General features: G+C 38.7%; 1 protein-coding gene and 1 pseudogene across 1 annotated transcript in view; one reads left to right on the forward strand and one right to left on the reverse strand.

The window, feature by feature from the left end:
- Nucleotides 1-351: 351 nt before the first annotated feature.
- FOXN2 (forkhead box N2) overlaps nucleotides 352-23,078 on the reverse strand; it is a 97,149-nt gene continuing 74,422 nt past the window's right edge. The window contains exons 6-7 of the transcript XR_005784218.1: nucleotides 21,922-22,043; nucleotides 352-729 (exon numbers count right to left, since the gene is read on the reverse strand). The gene's annotated coding sequence lies outside the window, so the exon portion shown is untranslated. The remainder of the gene's footprint in view (nucleotides 730-21,921; nucleotides 22,044-23,078) is intronic.
- On the forward strand, nucleotides 11,471-14,786 carry LOC121016233 (39S ribosomal protein L16, mitochondrial-like; annotated as a pseudogene).

The following is a 23,078-nucleotide window of genomic DNA, read 5'->3' on the forward strand; positions in this document are numbered from 1 at the left end:
AAATAAAAAGGAGGTTATTTGTAATAAATTAATATGCATTTCAGCATGGAAATGCTTGGGCCCAACTACTTTAGAAGATAAAACAAAGGAGCCAGTACTGTAATTATTCGTACATTCACCATGAATGGGACAACTATAAACTTAGATCAATATCATGTGTTACATTGCATGCAATGAGTGTTGCTATTGGTGATGTAATTTTGCAAATAGTGAACAAATCTTTGTAAAGTTCAAAAAACCAGTACAAAACTCTTATTTTACATGGCAGTTGCATTCCTGGAAAATTGGGCATGTCAGAAACCATGCCAAAAATACATTTTATTTATTTGTAAAATATAATTATGTTTAAGGTGCAGGTAATTATAAACATTTTATTGTTGTTGTTTTAAATCTACATGAATACCTGGGACAAGATATGTCAAGCTCTTGTCTACTAAATACAAGTAGTGCCATTTATTGTGACAATAAAAAATATATCCCCAAATTTCCAAAACACTCCTATGGGGTACTACTGTGCCCTTCACCCCATAGAAAGTCATTCCACTGACAATTACCTTTGGCCTCTAGTGAAGAGTCCTCAAGTGACAGTATCGGGGTTCGCTTCTCTCTAAAGTAAAATAAATTTGGAAGCAGGCAGTCTTGGGCTGGTCTGTTCAAGTCTCCTACCCTTTCTGCTTTAACATCCTCAAGCAAAATGGCTGCTGGAGCTCCAGTAATTGTGTCTGTGATCTGGGTATGAAGAAGAAAGAAGGGAGGAAGTCAGGAAGATGGATAAGTCTCCTTTAGGAATGTTGCTAGAAGTCCCACCCAGCAACTCCCTTTATATCTCACTGGCTACCCTTGTCCTCAAAGCAGGCCTGGAAATGTAGTTTTTTAGCTAGGTGCTTTGCTGTCTCCAATAATATTGGGTTCTACAGTAGAAAGCAGGAGTGAATAAACATTGGGTAGGCAGCCAGCCGTTTCTACCATATTGCTTTACCCATTGACAGTATCCAGGGAACCTACCAAATGCACATTCAACACACAGGTCCTAGGAGAGGTATTCAACCTTTTGATTTGTTTGGCTCAAGGTCTCAAGCTTTTAATGGCTTCAATTTTTGTTTGCTATTTCACACAAGGGAGCAGAGTGAAGCTTCATTACGATGATCAGTTCTGACTAGACCCTGGTACTGAACAAATCTGGGGACAGCAGATCAATCTGAGAAAGGGCTCAGAACCCAAAATCTGCCTGAGCTTCTAGTATGAGAGCTCAAGATGACAGTGGTTTAGCGTCTCACATTTGATATTAGTTATTGAAGTGTATGTGTGTAAGTTTGTTTTCCAAAGTTTGTGCCAATCCCTCTAGAATTTTCCTAGAAGAGTTTTGTTCAGTCTCACAAACATGTACTGCATCTACTGCCTTTCTCCTGCTGTGTGCCAGGGATGCAAGATGAAGTCAACAAACATTCTTCCCAGGAGAGCTTATAGTCCAGGCATGGGGGACGGTGGGAGGGGACAGGAGGGTGGCAGAGCCAGGCCACTGCACTCCAAAGTGGTCAGTGCAGTGCCATACTTAGTAGGTGCTCAATAAATAGTTGTATTTTGACTTGTAATTCTTCACTGTGATGCTTGGAGACGAATCTGTTCTCTTCCAAGCTGAGGCTTCCTGGGCTGAGGAGTTACTCACCACGCTTCTATTGGCAAATGCTCTGTTTTTCCTTCCATTTCACTCAGTCAACTATGCCCTAGAATAAGTTCCTGAAATATGTTTTTATTTTCAACCTTGAAGAAACTCTTCTTGTGTTGAAGCCATGCCAAAACTCTTGGAACTGGGAAATATCCAGAGATATGCAAAGATTAAAAAAAAAAAAAATCTCTGTACTTGGAAATTCTTAGTTCTTCCTTAGCCTCAAAATCCCTCCAGAGGGCAATTTGGCAACAATTTTCAAAGTTTTAATGAAACATTTATACCCTTTGACCCTGTAATTCCTCTTCTAAGAATTTATACCAAGAAAATAAGTAAGGATCTACACAAAGATACAAAACTAAGGATATTTGTGAGAGGCTAGTTTATAACCATGAAAGACTGGAAAATACCTAGATGTGGTCATTTCCAATGTTTTCTAACCAATAATAAAAGATCAGTAACTATAGTACATTCCATGCAACAACACTGCAGAAACTTGAAATAATTCATTTAGCAATTATGTATTGATTATTTGCTATGTGCCAGGCACTGTTGTAAATAGAAGGATACATTAGTGAATAAACAGACAATGCAGATCTCGCAGTCTGGTAATTGTATTTATTGATGTGAAAATATATTTAGGATACCATTAAATGAAAAAAGGAAGGTTAAAAATCACTATTATTAATAATAATAGATAATACATTAATGCATTTATTATGTACTAGGAGCTCTACATGTATTAGTCATTTTATTTATATAAGAACCCAATAAGATCCAATGATTATTTAAAAATGATTTTTAGGGGTACCTGGGTGGCTCAGTCAATTAAGCGTCCAACTCTTGATTTTAGCTCAGGTCATGATCTCATGGGTTTGTGGGTTTGAGCCCCATGCTGACAGTGCAGAGCCTGCTTAGAATTCTCTCCCTCTGCCCCTCACCCACTTGCACTCTATCTCTCACAATAAATAAATAAATAAATAAATAAATAAATAAATAAATAAACTTAAAAAATAATTTTCATGTTCATTACTATTTTGTTGAACAACATGGGCACAAGTGCAATAATAAAGCAACTGTGTTCTTTCTCCCACATTTACTTCAAACCTGCTCTCTGGATTTGTCCTTTTGTGGCCCATGGATGAAATTTCATGGAGGTCTCAAAGTTTTTCTGGGTCCTTTCAGTCAGTTGGGCAGTCTTACTTCAGTAATTAAAGCATCCAGTGCAATCTGAACTTCTCTCTAGTGGAAGGGAAACTTCTCCAGGCAGAGCTGCTGTGAGCTTGGAATTCTGGAAGGGTTAGTCGTGTCTTCCTTCTCATAGCCGCTCCTCTTCCCTTTGCCTTCCACCCCTCCAAGGCTGAGCCCCTGGGATGGGACTGTGGAAAGGGCAGTCCTCAATGGCAGGCACAGTCCTGGACCGACACTGGCTCCTGTGGGTGTGCCACATGCACCTTTGCAGCTCTTTCTCTGGCAGGTGCTTTTGCAGGCTGTTCCCAAGATTCTTTGTGGAGCATGCCACCTCTCTCGCAGCTGGAAGCTTCCAGTTCTTCCCTCAGCCCATGTGGTCTCCAGCAGCTAACTAGCCATGCTAACTTTCTCCTTTGGACCCTTTTCCCTCCCACTCAGGAGTCCCGTGGTGTTGTTCCCTTTTAAAACAACCCAGGCCAGCTCCCTCCTCACATTCCATGGCGCCTGGTGATGCTCACATATCTTTGCCTGCTACTGAGGAAGGGCAGTCCTTTCTCCTTTCTGTTGGGCAGACTTAGGCTTAGCTACAAGCTATAATCTCTTACCTATGGGCATCTCTTGGTAAAAGGCAGATACCAGTCCCTAAACTCTAAGAGGCACACATTTAGCTCTCTGAGTTCTCTGAGTGGGTCTCCAGAAGGGTCTTTCACTTGGCTTGGGATGAAGGGATGCACTCCTCTCCCCCTGGGAGGGGTGGCATGGGACCCAGGCCACCAACAAGGCTCTCCATGGAATTTTCTCTCACTGCCGTTCAGCCCTCACTGTTACAAGCTAGTAGAGTGATTGCTCAATCTGGCAGAACCTGCTTCATAATCTCTCTGTCTACCCTGTATCAGTTGAATAGGAGTCACAGCATCTCAGTTAGGATATTTGGGATATGTGGTCCTTGGGCGTCTATTGTATTGTTACCAGCATTTAGGGCTTCAGCCAAAAGTAAGTACAAAGAGCCCCATTTTAACATCCTGTTACATTCATACATGTGCGCACATGTCTGAAGGTTTCACTTCAAAATGGTATCAGTTATCTTCAGATATTTCTTCTTTTGCTTATCTATACTTCATCTGTACCTTCATTGAACATATAAAACTATCTTAAAAGGAAAATATTTTCCACATGCAAAACACACACACACACCAAAAAACCCTAGAAATAGATAACATGCTTTTCACAAAAATTAACTCAAAATGGGTCACAGGCCCAAATGTAAAACACAAAGCTGTAAAACTCCTAGAAGAAAACACAGGAGAAAACCTGGATGGCCTTGGGTACAGTGATGACTTTTAGATACAACCCCATGAAAGAAATCATTAACAAGCTGAACTTCATTAAAATTAACACCTTCTGTTCTGCAAAAGACAGTGTTAAAAAGAATGAGAAGACAAGCTACAGACAGGGAGAAAATAGGCAAACGATATATCTGATAAAGGATTGTTATCCAAAATATACAGAAAACTCCAGCCAAGATGGCGGAACAGCATGGAAGTTTTTTGTTTTTTGTTTTTGTTTTTGTTTTTGTTTTTGCCTCTCTGGTCTCTGAAATGCAGCCAGATCAACACTAAACCATCTTGCACACCAAGAAAACTGATTTGAGGATTAACACCACAATCTGCACAACCTGAACCACAGAACTCATCAGGTACATGGCACAGAGAGGGAAAGTGGAGGAGAGAGGAGCCATGGAGGGCAGGGAGCTGTTTTTGTATGTGGAGAGAAGATGGAGACAGGGGGTTAGTACGGGAAAAACACCCCCCGCCAAAAAAAAAAAAAAAAGCAGCTGGAGAGAAAGTGGAAAAGTGGAAACAGACACAGGAACTGAACAAAAAAGGGAGAAAGGAGAAAGGAGAGGGTTTAAATTCCATTAAGACTCTATAAACAGGTGGAGCACAGAGTCTGAAACTCTGCAGCTCGATACCTGGTGGTTCTCTGGTGGGAAGGGTGAATCCCCAAGAGCAGAGATTGAGGTCTGAGGGATCCAAGGGCCACACGGGGAGAGGCAGTTCTCTGCTGGGAGTACATTTGGAGGAGGCTGTGCAGCCACCCCATAGGCAAAGGTCCCAGCAGACCCTGGAAAACAACCACATTCACTGGTGCTGGAACAAGGATGTGAAGAGGGAAGCCTGGTGCCGGATGTGTGTTGTGATTTTCCATAAACCCTGGAATGCTGCTGGTACAAGATCATGTGAACTTTTTCTGGGCGGGCTGGCACCCAGCTGCTGTCTCTGGGCATCAACAGCAGCACAGTCTGGTGAACTGTTCTTGGTGCTGGGCCAGCACCTGACCATTGCTCAGCAAGACCCTCCCCAAGAGGGTCTGAATGGGTCAAAAACATGGTCCCTCAGAAGTGAGGGGTTGGGAAACAGCCACATCTGAGATAAAACTCAGGAGGAAGGTGCCGCCTAATGGCTTGGTCACAGACAGTGTAGAAGTGGGGAGTGGACGGAAGCTGGAGACAAAGGAGGGGTGCTTGAGTGCCAGTCGTGGAGAGCACAGAGTTCCGATACTAGAGACTGGGTAACTGGGTGATGCCATTTTCACTTGTCCCACCCACGTGCATACATGCCTACATGTGCCACAGCAATCCACCCCAGTAAGCTAAGCAGCACCACCTAGTGGCGAACAGAGTGTTACACTAGGCTCTGCCCAACTGTGCCAATAACACTCTTGACAAACACAAGTCTCTCCACCTGCTTAGTTTACAGACTAAAATGCTTCATATTTTGACTTCTATGGGAAGCCAGACGTAATTTCAATCATACTTCATTCTGTTTTCTCCCCTTTTTATCCAAATTTTCTTCTTTTTTTTTCTTTTCTTATTCTTGAATGCAGAAAGAAAAAAATCTATTTTTATTTTCCATTTTTATTAAAAAGATTTTTCTTTAATTTTTTTCTACTGTATTTTTTCTTTTTTGTAAATTTCTAAAATCCTATTTTACTTTCATCATTTCATTTTATTCTATTTTATTGTATTCATTTTTTCAAATTTTCAAATGTTTTCCCTTTTTTTCTTTTTCTTTTCTTATCTTTCCCTTTTTTCTCTAATCTGTCAAGCTTCTTTCAACAACCACACCAAAACACACCTAGGATCTAGTATATTTTATTTTATTTCCTTGTGTTGTTTTTAATTTTTTAATTAAAAAAAATTTTTGTTTTACTTTATTAATTCCTTTTCTTCCTCTAAAAGGATGAAACAAAGGAATTTTCCCCAAAAGAGAGAACAAGAAGAAATGACAGCCAGGGACTTAATCAACACAGATATAAGCAAGATGTCTGAACCAGAATTTAGAATTATGATAATAAGAATCACAGCTGGGTTGAAAATAGATTAGAATCCCTTTTTGTGGAGATAAAAGAAGTAAAACTTAGTCTGGATGAAATAAAAAATGGTATAACTGAGCTGCAATCTTGAATGGATGCCATAGCAGCAAGGATGCATAAGGCAGAGCAGCGAATCAGTGATATAGAGGACAAACTTAGGCGGAATAATGAAGCAGAAAAAAAGAGGGAGACTAAGGCAAAAGAGCATGAAATAAATATCAGAGAACTCAGTGACTCATTAAAAAGGAATAACATCAGAATCATAGGGGTCCCAGAAGATGAAGAGAGAGAAAAAGGGGTAGAAAATTTATATGAGGAAATTATAGCAGAAAACTTTCCTAACCTGGAGAAAGACACAGACATCATACTCCAGGAAGCACAGAGGACTCCCATTAGATTCAACAAAAACCAACAATCAACAAGGCATATCATAGTCAAATTCACAAAATACTCAGGCAAGGAAAGAATCATGAAAGCAGCAAGGGAAAAAAAGTCCTTAACCTATAAGGGAAGACAGATCAGGTTTGCAGCAGACCTATCTACAGAAACTTGTCAGGTCAGAAAAAAGCGAAGGATATATTCAATGTGCTGAATCAGAAAACTATGCAGCCAAGAATTCTTTATCCAGCAAGGCTGTCATTCAAAATAGAAGGAGCGATAAAAAGTTTCCCAGACAAATAAAAATTAAAGGACTTCATGAGCACTAGACAAGCCCTGCAAGAAATTATAAGGGGGACTCTCTGAGGGGAGAAAAGATGGAAAAAAAAAACCCCAAAACCTAAAAAGACTAAGCACAACAAAGACTAGAAAGGACCAGATAACACCAGCAGAAACTCCAACTCTACAGGCAACATAATGGCAATAAGTTCGTATCTTTCAGTACTCACTCTAAACGTCAATGGTCTAAACACTCTAATCAAAAGACATAAGGTAACAGAATGGATAAGAAAATGCTGTTTACAAGAGACCCATTTTAGACCTAAAGACACCTTCAGATTGAAAATAAGGGGATGGAGAACCATCTATCAAGCTAATGGTTGCCAAAAGAAAGCCAGAGTAGCCACACTTATAACAAACAATCTAGATTTTAAAATAAAGACTGTAACAAGAGATGAAGAAGGGCATTATATCATAATTAAAAGGTCTATCCACGAAGAAGACCTAACAATTAAAGACACTTATGATCCAAACGTGGTACACCCAAATATATAAATCAATTAATCACAAACATAAATAAAGTCATTGATAACAATACCATAATAGTAGGGGACTACAACACACCACTTACAACAATGGACAGATCATCTAATCAAAAAATCAACAAGGAAACAATGGCTTTGAATGACACACTGGACCGAATGGAATTAACAGATATATTCAGGACATTTCACCCTAAAGCAGCAGTATACACGTTCTTCTCGAGTGCACATGGAACATTCTCCAGAATAGATCACATACTGGGACACAAATCAGCCATCAACAACTACAAAAAGATCAAGATCATACTGTGCATATTTTCAGACCACAACACTATGAAACTCCAAGTCAACCACAAGAAAAAATTTGGAAAGATAACAAATACTTGGAGACTAAAGAACATCCCACTAAAGAATGAATGGGCTAACCAAAAAGTCAAAGAGGAAATTAAAAAGTACATGGATAACACCACAGCCCAAAACCTTTGGGATGCACCAAAGATGGTCATAAGAGGGAAGTATATAGAAATCCAGGCCTTCCTAAAGAAGGAAGAAAGGTCTCAGATACACAACTTAATCTTAGACCTCAAAGAACTAGAAAAAAGAACAGCAAATAAAACCCAAAACTAGCAGAAGACAGGAAATAATAAAGAATAGAGCAAAAACCAATGCTATCAAAACTAAACAAACAGTAGAACAGATCAATGAAACTAGAAGCTGATTCTTTGAAAGAATTAGCAAAACTGATAAACCCCTAGCCAGTTTGATCAAAAGAAAAAGGAAAGGACCCAAATAAATAAAATCAATGATGAAAGAGGAGAGATCACAACCAACTCAGCAAAAATAATAAAAGAACATTATGAGCAATTATACACCAATAAAATGGGCAATCTGGAAGAAATGGACAAATTCCTAGAAACATATGAACTATCAAAACTGAAACAATGAGAAATAGAAAATTTGAACAGACCCATAACCAGTAAAGAAATTGAATTAGTAATCCAAAATCTCCCCAAAACAAGAGCCCAGGACCAGATGGTTTTACAGGGGAATTCTACCAAACATTTAAAACAGAGATAACACCTATTCTCTTGAAGCTGTTCCATAAAATAGAAATGGAAGAAAAACTTCCAAACTCTTTCTATGAAGCCAGCATTACCTTGCTTCCAAAACCAGACAAAGACCCCACTAAAAAGGAGAACTATAGACCAATTTCCCTGATGAACACACATGCAAAAATCCTCAACAAGATACTAGCCAACTGGATTCAACAGTACATTAAAAAAATTATTCACCACGGCCTAGTGGGATTTATATCTGGGATGCAGGGCTGGTTCAATATACACAAAACAATTAATGTGATTCATCACATCAATAAAAGAAAGGACAAGAACCACATGATCCTCTCAATAGATGCAGAGAAAACATTTGATAAAATACAGCATCCTTTCTTGATAAAAACCCTCAAGAAATTAGTATAGAAGGATCGTACCTCAAGATCATAAAAGCCATATATGAAAGACCCACTGCTAATATCATCCCTCAATGGGGAAAAACTGAGAACTTTCTCCCTAAGGTCAGGAACATGACAGGGATGTCCACTCTTGCCACTGTTATTCAACATAGTATTGGAAGTCTTAGCCTCAGCAATCAGATAACACAAAGGAATAAAAGGCATCCAAATCAGCCAGGAGGAAGTCATACTTCCACTCTTTGCAAATGACATGATACTCTACGTGGAAAATCCAAAAGATTCCACCAAAAAACTGCTAGAACTGATTTATGAATTCAGCAAAGTCACAGAATATAAAATCAATACACAGAAATTGGTTGCATTCCTATACACTAATAATGAAGCAACAGAAAGAGAAATCAAGGAATCGATCCCATTTACAATTGCACCAAAAACCATAAAATACCTAGGAGTAAACATAACCAAAGAGGTGAAAAATCTATACACTGAGAACTATAGAAAGCTTATGAAAGAAATTGAAGAAGACACAAAAAAATGGAAAAATATTCCATGCTCCTGAATAGGAAGAACAAATATTATTAAAATGTCAATACTACCCAAAGCAATCTACATATTCAATGCAATCCCTATCAAAATAATGCCAGCATTCTTCACAGAGCTAGAACAAACAATCCTAAAATTTGTATGGAGTCAGAAAAGACCCCGAATAACCAAAGCAATCCTGAAAAACAAAACTGAAGCTGGAGGCATCACAATCCCGTGCTTCAAGATATATTACAAAGCTGTAATCATCAAGACAGTATGGTACAAGCACAAGAACAGACACTCAAATCAATGGAACAGAATGAAGAACCCAGAAATGGACCCACAGACGTATGGCCAACTAATTTGACAAAGCAGGAAAGAATATCCAATGGAAAAAAGACAGTCTCTTCACTAAATGGTGCTGGGAAAACTGGACAGTGACATGCAGAAAAAAGAACCTAGACCACTTTCTTACACCATACACAAAAATAAACTCAAAATGGATGAAAGATCTAAATGTAAGACAGGAAGCCATCAAAATCCTAGAGGAGAAAGCAGGAAAAAACCTCTTTGAACTTGGCTGCTGCAACTTCTTACTCAACACGTCTCCAGAGGCAAGGGAAACAAAAGCAAAAATGAACTACTGGGACCTCATCAAAATAAAAAACTTCTGCACAGCGAAGGAACAGTCAGCAAAACTAAAAGGCAATCGACAGAATGAGAGAAGATATTTGCAAATGACATATCAGATAAAGGGTTAGTATCCAAAATCTACAAAGAACTTATCAAACTCAACACCCAAAAAACAAATAATCCAGTGAAGGAATGGACAAAAGACATGAATAGACACTTCTCCAAAGAAGACATCCAGATGGCCAACTGACACATGAAAAAATGCTCCATATCACTCATCATCGGGGAAATACAAATCAAAACCACGTTGAGGTACCTCCTCACACTTGTCAGAATGATAACATTAACAACTCAGGCAACAACAGAACAGATGTTGGTGAGGATGTGGAGAAAGAGGATCTCTTTCACACTGCTGGTGGGAATGCAAACTGGTGCAGTCACTCTTGAAAACAGTATGGAGGTTCCTTAAAAAATTACAAATAGAACTACCCTATGACCCAGCAATTGCACTACTAGGTATTTATCCAAGGGGTACAGGTGTGCTGTTTCAAAGGGGCACATGCACCCCAATGTTTATAGTAGCACTATCAACAATAGTCAAAATATGGAAAGAGCCCAAATGTCCATCGACAGATGAATGGATAAAGAAGATGTGGTACATATATATACAATGAAGTATTACTTGGCAATCAAAAAGAATGAAATCTTGCCATTTGCAACTATGTGGATGGAACTAGAGGGTATTAGGCTAAGTGAAATTAGTCGGAGAAAGACAAATATCATATGACTTCACTCGTGAGGAATTTAAGATACAAAACAGATGAACACAAGGGAAGGGAAGCAAAAATAATATAAAAACAGGGAGGGGGACAAAACATAAAAGACTTTTAAATATAGAGAACAAAGGGTTGCTGGAGGTGTTGTTGGGGGGGGGGATGGGCTAAATGGGTAAGGGGAATTAAGGAATCTACTCCTGAAATCATTGTTGCACCATATGCCAACTAACTTGGATGTAAATTAAACAATAAACAAATTAAAAATAAATAAATAAATAAAAATAAAAATATGTCAATAGTAGGCCAATAGATATTATCTCATATTGTCTTAAACAGGTGGATAAAACATTAACTTTTAATCAAAATATAAATAATGTGCAAAAAAATACAGAGAAAACTCTTAAAATTTAATAAGAATGCAAACAACTTATTAAAAAAATGGGCCAAAGACCTTAACAGCCGCCTCCTCCAAGAAGATTGCAAATAAGTATATGAAAAGAGGCTCAACATCATGTGACATCAGGAAATGCAAATTAAAACAGTGAGATACTGGCAGCCCTGAGCTGATTCCAGTGTGGCACTAGGGTGCTGCCCTCCGTGCCCAGTGGAGGTGGTTGCGGTGGTGGCCATGGCCATGTGGTGGCTGCTGCCTTTTGCCCGGGCGCCATTCATGTGAGCACCACTGTCAGATTCTTGAGCAGCTCCGCCTGCCTGTGCTGGCCTAAAGACCCTGCTCCTGGTGCCAACTTTTAAGGATGTTTCCATTCCTGAAAAGCTCATGCTTAGATTTGTTGAAAGGGCACCCCTGTGCCAAAAATGAGAAGAGAACCCAAATACTCGAGTGACATATGGGGACCTTCTATTGAAGCTACTGAATTCACAGAAGGCATTTTTGCAATCTTGGCACTGGGTGGTGGTTACCTCCACTGGGGGCATTTTGAAATGATGCACCTGACAATCAACCACTCTCTGGACCCCAAGAACAGTTTGCCTTATAGAGAGTACCAGCCCCTTTCAAGCCCACCACCCACAAGGGTATGGGACAGTGCATGGGGGGATCACTACATGACTCTGTGAAGGCTGGCCGTCTCACAGTAGAAATGGGTGGGTGTTGTGGATTCAAAGAGGTACAAGCTTTCCTCAACCAGGTTGGCCACAAGCTGCCCTTCCCAGCACAGGCCATGAGCCATGAGACTCTAGAGAGGATCCAAAAAGATCAAGAGGAACCAGAACAGAACTAAAACCCAGGGACCTTTGAGCACATAGCCACTGCCAGCATGCAGGGGAGACAGAAAGGCCTGAGCCCAGATGACTTGATCCAGAAGAGGCAGTACTGGGGCAAGGCTTATAGGCCTGAATGTGTAGGAAGAATGGGAGAAATGAATGTAAAAAGGCTACTGAGAGAGAAAGAATCTACCTTTTTTCCCCTTCAGTCTACCCTTAAAGTTTTTGGGTAGTTCTGAAATCTAACCGAGGAGCAGCATATGAGTAAATGATTTCTGAAAAATTGTACAGTATCTTGATTTTTTAAAGTACATTATATTTACATTAAAGTTTGAGTATTACCTGTAAAATAAAACAAAACAAAACCAAAAACAATGAGATACCACTACCCCCTTATTAGAATGACCAAATCTGGAACACTGACAACAGCAAATGCTGGTGAGGATGTGGAACAGGAACTCTCATACATTGCTGGTGGGAATACAAAATGGGACAGCAACTTCAGAAGACAGGGGGTTTCTTACCAAACTAAACATACTTGCCCCATATGATCTTACACTTGAGCTCCTTGGTATTTACCCATAGAAGATAGAAACTTATATCCACACAAAAAACCTGCATATGAATGTTAATAGCAGCTTTACTTATGATTGCCAAAACTTGGAAGCAACCAAGATGTCCTTCAGCAGGTGAATGGGTGAGTAAACAATGGAATATTATTCAGCACCAAAAAGAATGATCTGTCAACCCTTGAAAAGACATGGAAGACGCTTAAATGTGATTAGCAAGGGAAAGGAGCACAGAAAAAGCTATATACTGTATGATTCCAACAACAGTACATTCTGGAAAAGGCAAAACTATGGACACAGTAAAAAGATCAAAGGTTTCCAGGGATTAGGTGGGAGAGAGGGATTAATAAGCAGGGCACAGAGGATTTGGGGAGGCAGTGAAGATACTCTGCATGATACTATAATGATGGCAACATGTCGTCATGAACTTATCCAAACCTATAGAAGGTAACCAAGAGGGAGCCCTAATGTAAACTATGGACTTTGGGTGTTTGTGACGTATTAATGTAGGTCAACAGTTGTCACAAATGTCTGCTGCTGGGGGTTTGGTGATAATGGGGGAGGCTGTGCATGTGTGGGGGCAGAGAGCATATGGGAAATCTCTGGCACTTCCTCTCAATTCTGCTGTGAACCTAAAACTGCTCTAACAAAATACTCTTTCAGAAAAAATGTTTATGTACACACACATATTTTCTATTTTCTACTTGAGTCAGTTTCAGTAATTTTTGTCTTTCTAGGGAAGTTTCCATGTCATCTAAGTTACCTAATTTATTGGCATACATTGTTCAAATATTTCCTTATAATTCTTTTAATTGCTGTGAGGTTGGTAGCGATGTTCCTATTTCATTCCTGATTTCAGTCATTTCTGTCTTCTCTCTTTTTTTTCTTGGTCAAGGTAAAAGTTTGTCTATTTTCTTGATGTTTTCATAGAAACAATTTTTCACTTTGTTACATTTTTCTATTGGCTTTCTATATTATTTTCACTCTTATCTTTATTATTCCATTTCTCCCACTTCCTTTGGGTTTAGTTCATTTTTCCTTTTCTAGTTTCTTAAGGTGGAAGTTAAGTAATTGATTTGATCTTTCTTCTTTTCTAATATAGGCATTTAGCTATAAATTTCCCCTTTGGCAGTCCTACCCTGCTGTGATATTTTGACTGTCCAGGCTCCCCTTGGGATTGGTTTAAACACTGGGTGCGGTTTGACACCACACAAATTGGACAATTGGTCAGTTACTTTCCATATAATATCCAAGGGTGAAAAGTTTCATTTAGACATTTTCATAAGTAATCTCAACATTACACAGCTATACAAAGGATATCACATTCAGACTCATTGGTACACTAATTTACAATAGTTAAATGCAAACAATGGGGCCTATGCAGCAGAAAACAGGCCACTATGTCACAGTGTGATAGTGCCATGTCAGGGTGTTAAGGGAGCACACAAGAGGGACACCTAGTAGAGTTCTGGGGTCAGAGAGGAAATGACATCTATTAAGATCTGAATGTTGCTTACAAGTCAGCTCCTGGAAGAGGCCACGGGTATGCAGAATCCTCCCACATACCACAAGAAGTGTCACCCAGAGACAGAGCTCAGTTCAGCAACTAGACTTATCTAGGAAATACAGATGCTATTTGAGAAGCTCACACAATTGAACACATTTAAGACCCTGACCTTACAGTACTGCTACCCTTACCTCATAATCTCTGGAACTCCTGCCTACAGGTTCATCTGCACTATGTACTCTGGAGCCACCATCCAAAGGCCAAGACAAGGTGAGCAGGAGCCCTGGGTCTGACTGATTCAATGTGAAGTAGGCCTGGAAGGTTTCTTTTCTTTAATTCTGTACTCCATGTTTCCTTGTGACCTAGTTCTTGTCTGATAAATGCTGTATCGTACAGCTTTTCAGCCCCAGCTCTGCAATAATCCCTTGTAAAATCCAGTTCCTGATTCATGCTAGCAGGTTCTTCCAGATGTTTTTAGCACTCAGATCTTGGCTAATTGCTTGCCTATTGATCCTCTAACAACCACTGATCCTGATTCTGCTACGGCAGACTGTCAGTCCTTATCTGGACCTGCACCTTTTTGTGGAGATGAGCACAGGAAGAGCCATGACCTTCAACAAAAGATAGTCCTTAGAGGACAGTTTGGATGATTCCTGTATCTTGTTAATCCTATCTGTAAGTCAACTGATTACTAATTTCATTTGGGTGAATTGACAGACACATTGCCACATGTCTGTCCATGTCTCAACTAACTATCCCTGCATGTCTGTCTAGATTCCCAGTCTTCACCTTCTCCATTCTGACCCACCCTCCCAACCCTCTACCCTGGTTCTGACAGGTCCTGCATCATCTAACAGGAGCCAGTTTTACCACAGGATCCCAAGAGCCCGCTTGGGATTCTCTCTCCCTCTCTCTCTCTCTCTCTCTCTCTCTCCCACTCCTCCACTTGCACACTCTCTCTCCCTTTCTCAAAATAAAAATAAATAAATATTTAAAAAATGAAAGAAAGAGAGGCACCTGGATAGGTCAGTAGGGCAAGTGTCCATCTTTGGCTCAGGTCATGATCTCACAGTGCATACATTCGAGCTCCACATCAGACTCTGTGCTGACAGCTCAGAGCCTGAAGCCTGCTTCGGATTCTGTGTCCCTCTCTCTCTGCCCCTCCCCTGCCCACGCTCTGTCTCTCTCTCTGAAAAACAAATCAATGTTAAAATTTTTTTTTAAAAAAGGAAAGAAAGAGACCAGTGTTTCTGAAGTTTCCATTTGTGTCCATCTGGATGCAAAGGAAAGTGAAAGTACTCATGTCCCAGGAGAATTTGGGGGACATAGTGTGAAGTAGTCCCCATACAATAATGATCTTTGAGTTTCTTATTTTATTTCGAAAATGGAGACAGATCTTATATTCTGCTAAATTGACATTTATTTTAAATGCAAAAAGTTTTGAATTACTTGGGCAGAGGCAGAAAACAATTCTTACTTTTGCCTTCATATTATTTTGTTGTTCTTTCTACCTTCTTTATTTCAACATTTCGTGTTTATTAATAAAAACATTTAATTTTATGAATTTCCTGTGAATACATCTTTTACTGTGTATTTTCATGTATTAATGTCTAAATTATAATATCAGTTTTGATTTCCTCTTTCATTTAAATTTGCATGAATATTTTGGGGCACCTGGGTGGCTCAGTCGACTAAGTGTCCGACTTTGACTCAGGTCATGATCTCGCAGTCCATGAGTTCAAGCCCAGTGTTGGGCTCTGTGCTGACAGCTCCAAGCCTGGAGCCTGCTTCAGATTTTGTGTCTCCCTCGCTCTCAGCCCCTCCCCCACTCTCACTCTGTCTCTTTCTCTCTCTTTTTGTCTCAAAAATAAACATTAAAAAAAATTTAATTTGTATGAATATTTGTAAGTAATTTAATTTGATGGGAGGAAAGTTTTTTCTTCTTAATTTCTTGTTTTATTTCACTGTGGTCAGAAACTGACAGTGTAATTTTTACCTTTCAAATCTCTACTTGACAAGAATAGAGGTTTTCGTTGCATACAAAGTCCTACGTGTATCTATTAATTCAAGCTTTCTAACTATATGTAATCCAAACTTCATCTCATTTTGTTCTTTGTATTGTATAAATACAGAAGAATATTAAAATGTCCATTATAAGTGCAGTTTTGTCAAATTCTTTATGTATTTCTAACAATTTTTGCTTTATATATTTTGTCCACAAATATTTATAACCTATTATAACATCTTGGTGGACTATACATTTGTAAAAATAAAATATCCCTCTTTATCCTACCTTTTTGCCTCAAATTCTGTCTTCTCTGATACTTATCTTATCACCTTACTTCTTTTTTGTTTTTGTTTTTTTGTTTTTTGTTTGTTTGTTTGTTTGATATGTTTGCCCAGCTCTTTATTTTTAGTGTTTTTATTTTTATTTAAGGATGTCTTGTTAGGGTGTCTGGCTGGCTCAGTCAGTAGAGCATATGATTCTCAATTTTAGGGCCATGAGTTCAAGCCCCACATTAGGCATGAAACCTACTTAATAAATAAATAAATAAATAAATAAATAAATGAATAAATAACGGATGTCTTGTTAACAACCTATGTAAAAAAAACTATCAATGTAATTTTGCTCTTTTCAAAAAGTCACTTGAAAGTCTTCAATAAGGAATTGAATATGTTCACAGTTACTGTGGTCATTGTTTATACTACATTATAGGGATCTCCCTGCACACAGGGGTCTTCTAACTGAAGAGATGAATAAATAATGCAGATGATTTTAGCTCATAGAATGTTCACCTTCAGAATTTATCTAATCCAATGTGCTCTAGGACAGGTGAGGAAACACAGCCGGGCAAGTTACACTGTTTAGTAACAAAGATCAGATCAGTGGCTAAATATGAACACAAGACTGTAATATCTAATATAATTCATGGGGGGGGTGGTTATTAGAATCAGATGAACTCAGCTGCAGTCAGCAGTGACTTTTCTCCTTTTGGACAATCCATAGCATTGTTTAGAGCTTTCCTATATTTAATATCTTTGCCCATCTAAAAACATGTAATGTTAAAAAAAAAAACATGTAATATTTTCCAAAGAGTGGTACAACTATCACTGAAGTCTTGATATAATTTTAGGTGGCACACAGATAAATATTTTTTCTATTTAAATAGTTACATATTTATTTTAATGTAAATTAGGAAAAATACATATCTAATATACCCTTTAATCTCATGGATATGTTAGAATAATACTAAGATTAAAAAGTGGAGTCAGGCACTGGGCTGGCTCAGTTGGAAAAGTATGCAGATCCAGACCTCGGGGCATGAGTTCAAGCCCCACATTGGGTGTAGAGATTACTAAAAAATATAAATAAATGAACTTAAAAAAAAAAACCCTGAGGACAATTTGAAGAAAAATGTCAAAAAAATCGTAGTACAGGTGACACTCAGATATGAAAAATATGAATGACTAATGTTCAGGAAATAATGATTTTAGGATAAGAAAAGTTTTGATAGTCAGATAACAGTGGGTTCATATCCTGGATCTGCCTCTTGTGAAGATTAAACAAGATAAGATTTATAAGACACTTGGCTTAGTAAATCTTTGGCTGTGTTATTTCTCTAATTTATCATGTTTTAGGCCTGTCTCCTTAATTAGATTGTAAAAGCCTTCAGTGACAAAAAAACAAACAAACAAACAAACAAACAAACAAACCCAAACACTTGGCAAAGTGAAAAAGCTGATACTAGATAAAGCATATAGTAAGGTCAATGAAAATGATATTTTTTCTCTACATATTTATAATCTAAATTAGTCTCCAGTGAACCATAAGAGACTCTTAAATATACAGAACAAACTGAGGGTTGACAGAGGGGAGGTGGGTGGGGGGATGGGCTAAATGGATGATGGGCATTAAGGAGGGCACTTGTTAGGATGAGCACTGGGTGTTATATGTAAGTGATGAATCACTAAATTCTACTCCTGAAATCATTACTATTAGTTAATATATGTTAATTAGTCTTCACATTGACCTAATTATAGAGAAACCTGGCTATGCTTTTAGCTAGATATGTTAATTGATTAGTTATTTGGATCTCAATTTCCTTAACTGCAAAATACGTGTTGTACTAGATAATGTGTAAGGTGTCTGACACCTTAATTTTAACATATATAACTCTCCTGTTGGATTTCCCCCAAGTGAATATCATTAACTAATTAATCAATTAAACAATTCATTCATTCATGCAAAGGTATATGTGCATTTACTATGTGCCAGACACTGTTAGAGAAAACATGGTACCTGCTGTCCTCTAGAAGCTCGCTTAAAAAGTGTCTGCTGTACCTTTTGTTCCTGTGACTTCCCCATTCCATAATGGGACGCCTGTGTATCCCAGTCCCTTCACCCATCTGGGCCATGTCCCCACCACCTCCCCTCTGGCACAGGAATAAAAGACACAGCATAGGAATATAGTGAATGGTATCATAATAGCCTTGTATGGTGACAGATGGTAGCTACACTTGTGGTGAGTATAGCATAGTGTATAGAATTGTTGAATTACTATGTTGTATACCTGAAACAGATGTAACATTGTGTGTCAACTATACGAAAAAAAAACCCTCAAAAAAAAAACAAAACAACTATACTCAAAAACAAAACACAAAAGGTGCAATAATAAACTATAGTCAAAAACCAACCAAACAAACAAACCAAACACTTTCTAATTGATTTATTATCTGGCTAAAAGAAAAAGAAAAAAAAAAGGATCTCTCTTCTCGAGGAAATCATTATACTACATAACTGTTGGGGTACAGAAAATATATGAAACTATTATCTTTCAAATCAATACAAAATTATCTTTATGATAAAAAATTATAATTTTTCTCAAACAAACCAAAACAATCATCTGAGGGAGATGATAATGGAAATCCAGTTTGGAAACAATACCACCAGGCTACACATGGGTCTGTCCAGCCCTGTGCTAAATTGTCTAGCAGGGTCAAGTGAAAGAGGGACAATCCTACAGAGCTTTCTGACTGGTTGGAACAATACTATGGTACTTGTAGGCAACCCCCAAGAGCTCATACAGCAACTTGGTGCAATTTGGCAAAAGCAACCCATCTAGGCAGACAAATTACAGCACGGTGCCCCCATCAAGGCAACAAATCTGGAAAAAAAAAAACCAAAAAACCTTTCCGGATCCGGCCCGAAGAAGAGTGCATCTTGGCGAATGGAGCACAGGCTGATTTGAGCTCCACTCCACGCTCCCCCTGTCCCTCTCACCCCACCCTCCCCCGTAGTATGACTGTGCAGGGCACAGACTACACATGTGTGTGACAGTCCAGCTTATGGGGAGCAATCCAATAACAGGTCTAAACACACTGAGGAGACCATCATGTGGCTTCAACTGTAACCATTGTGAAAAAGATTAAAAATTTCTAAGTTTAGCAGCCTTTCAAACTGAATAATGTCCATAGTCTAAACAGGAAGTGTCCCTGCATTGCCTCTAGAAACACAGCTTTAGAAAAAAAAAAAAAGCTGTATTATTCATATTAGGCCTTTTGTCCAGAGATTACTGCCACATCAGCAACAAAAAGCCCTGACAGCGTGAGGGTTAAATGTTTTAAAATTCTCTTCCACTGAAGACTGGATCTTGTTGCCTAGTGACTGCTGCGTTGCTCGCTGCTGTCACTCACCTTGTCTCCAGAGAGTTATCCCCCACTCTCATAAGGAAGGTTATGATTGGACAAAGGTGACATCATAACACATAGAGGAACGGCATCTCTTTGTCAAGACAGCACCAATAAGATGACTCAAGAGTTGGTAGCAAAGTGTTGTGGTTCCTTTGTTTTGTTTCTTTAATACAGAGCTAACGCATTTGATGAAACATCATCTTCATTCTTCATTTCTTGCAGAGCCAATTTTGCAAGGGTTAGTAGGGGATTTTTGCCCATAAAAATATTCTTTGATAATATGAATTAACTGCAAGTCCATTTAATCAACGCCAGCCCAGCCAAAGCCTTTTCCCTCCTAGCACTTGGTCAGCACTTGAGAAGCTGAATGGATTACAGGCAGAAAATGACTATCCTGCAGCTCATTCTCACACCATTGGGTGCAGAATGGAATTTCACACAAGGCAGATTCTTCTTGGTGTTTATCTGAGAAGTACCTAAAGGGGTTCCAAAACACCAGTTTCCAAGAAGGTCCTATAATAAGACTTTGGGACACCTACATAAGGCGTCAAAAGAGTTAAAAAAGATTGATTGAAGTTGAAAGTATATCTACTTCTAAAATCAAGCAGTCGGAGAAATCTCACACTTTGTACGTAACGCACGAACATGAGTTCTTTGATTACTTTTCAAATTCACATCACACGTTTGCTGTGTTGAAAATCAAGCCTGATAGTCTTTATTTTTCACACTGACTTGAGCTACTTGTGTACACTCTTGACTATTTCAGCCACGGAAGACATTAGCTATGTGATTGAAGTGTCAGTTGCAGATTCATTATGCCAGGCTGCTATATTAAATCATCTGTTAAATGCGTTCTTTTCTTGGTAAATATTCAGTCTACAGCATAGTCACAGCTGGTATAATTGGATAGTTGCTTTCAGCTAATGCTCTATTTTGAAAGCTACAACTCCTATAAAGCTTATAGTGGAGTTGTAACAAAGGCAATCCCCCTTGGGAAACAGGAGAGAGCAAATTCCTTCCTGCAATTCTACTGGAAAGCAATTAGAGAGAGAGAGTACTCATAAATTATATATGGCCCTGCTTTTTACCTCCACTGACAAAGAACCTGTAGTATGTCAGCCGAAATGTGTAAGTACAACACTGCTTCTTCTAAGAGCTGGCTGTATGTATTTGCATATTGTAATTTCTCATTTGAATAATCAATATTGTTCTTAAAGTGAACTAAAGTGACCATACATTTCCTGGGGAAAATTCATCTCAAAGAAGGGAAAGATAGTGTTTACACAGAATTAAGTTACAAGGAAACACTTATTCTCATAATAATCATCAAACGCATTCAGGAAATACCAATTTCATAAATAATTTCCTTTACGAACTGAGATCGGTGTGCAAGTGAAAGCAGACAGTGGGTGTGAGTTCCTTTAAATGAAATCTTGATACACGGGAGGGGAAGGTTCTGTTGCTGACATGGTTCTTGTTCATTTGACAAGAAAATACCAAACATGTGGGTTCTTAAAGGGTTTGCTTGCTAGCAGTAAATTATGGTGAGGTACAATTGATAGTAGTATAATCTGATCAAGATTCAGTTTTATATTTTCTTTTACTCTATCTATTAAGAGATTTAATGCTATAAACAAGATCTTAAGGGAATGCTCCAATTACTTAATGAAACCTGTCAGCGGTTAATTATAAAATTATTCTTGTCTATTCCCTTCATGCCCTAAAAAACTTGGATGGCTTAGGTCCAATTACATGTAAAAGTAATAAATATGTATTTTAATAGACTTTTCAATAATGCAGGCTGACCTTTACACTTAAGAAGAAAAGGTAAGATTTTTTACCCTATGAAACAACTTGTACCAGTTTAGAGAAACAACCCCTCCTTTCCTAACTTCCTGGATTATTACATTTCTTGGGTTTGGAGGATTTGGAATTGGCCACAGTGTGCAGGATGTAGTATTTTGTGAGAAGGTATTTGATTATGAACGCGTATTTAGGATTTGCATGAACAATCCCCAAGTGTCAAGGTGGATTGGTGATCCTTTGAAAATGTACATTTGATTCCATTACCCCCCACTCTTACTCAGTTCTTACCATGGCACTCGCAGAGCCTGCCTGACATGGGCCCCGGCATGTTGACACTTCTCAGATTATATCCTCCAGCCCTCCCTTTGCACACGATGTTACAGGCACAGTAGTGATTCCTCTTGCTGAGGCTGTAAAAACATCGCAGGGTTACAGCGTCTACCTTCTCTGCAGCCTTCCCTGTTCCCTGCCTGGAAGGCCCTTCCTCTGGGTATTTGTAGGTCTCACTCCTGCAGTCAGTCTAATCCCTGCTCAAGGCCACCTGGATGAATGTTCCTCCCTGTCCACCCTTTCTAAAGTAGTGACTGTCACCCCTCTCCTTTCCCTTCCTCACTTTAGTTTTCTTCATAGCACTTACACTTCTGAAATTTAATTTCAAATTTTTATTTTGTTAGCCTTCTCCCACGAGAACGTAAGGTCCTCGAGGGCAGAGACTTTGTCTGTTTCGTCCACTGCCAAACCACCAGGGCCTAGCCCAGTGATGGGCCTTTCACAAGTGCTCAGTGAAGATTTGTGGAATAAATGAATAAAAGGTTAAACTTTCTTCTTGTGCCTGCATATTCCTGTAACCTAAAGGTACTAGAGCCTGGGAATGCAGGCACACATTTAGGACTCAGACTTGTTTTTTGACCATTTACTAGCTCATGTAAATACAGGCAATCTAAGCTCATCTAGTGTGGATTTCTTCATCTATAAATGTAACATTTACCTCATTAACCTCAAAGAATTGATGTGAAGATTAAGTAAGATAACAACATCTAAATGCTTGGCTTAGTGCTCACCATGCTGTCAGGTAGAAAATCATCAATAAGTAGTAGGTAGAATATTCCAGATGAGACCCATCACAGATTACTAAATCAGCATCAGGTTGTTCGTCATGTAATTTGTTTATTTTTTATTTTTATTTTATTTTATTTTATTTTATTTTTTTAATTTTTTTTCAACGTTTTTATTTCATGTAATTTTTTTAAAAAGCCATTGAACTTCTAGTAACTGGTCCCTCACACCCACCCAACCCTCCCCAGAAACTGTTTTAATATTTCTTTCTCCCCAGTCCATCTCAGAGTCTACGTGGGAGCCATCTGTCTGACTTCAAGGTTTTTCATTCAACTCTCACAAGCTGTTGAATGTATTTCAACTTCTCATCTGTTGCTTACTAACACATT

Source organism: Herpailurus yagouaroundi, unplaced genomic scaffold (assembly GCF_014898765.1).
Source record: "Herpailurus yagouaroundi ecotype Mexico unplaced genomic scaffold, PumYag 210, whole genome shotgun sequence".
In the NCBI taxonomy this organism is placed as follows: domain Eukaryota; kingdom Metazoa; phylum Chordata; class Mammalia; order Carnivora; family Felidae; genus Herpailurus; species Herpailurus yagouaroundi.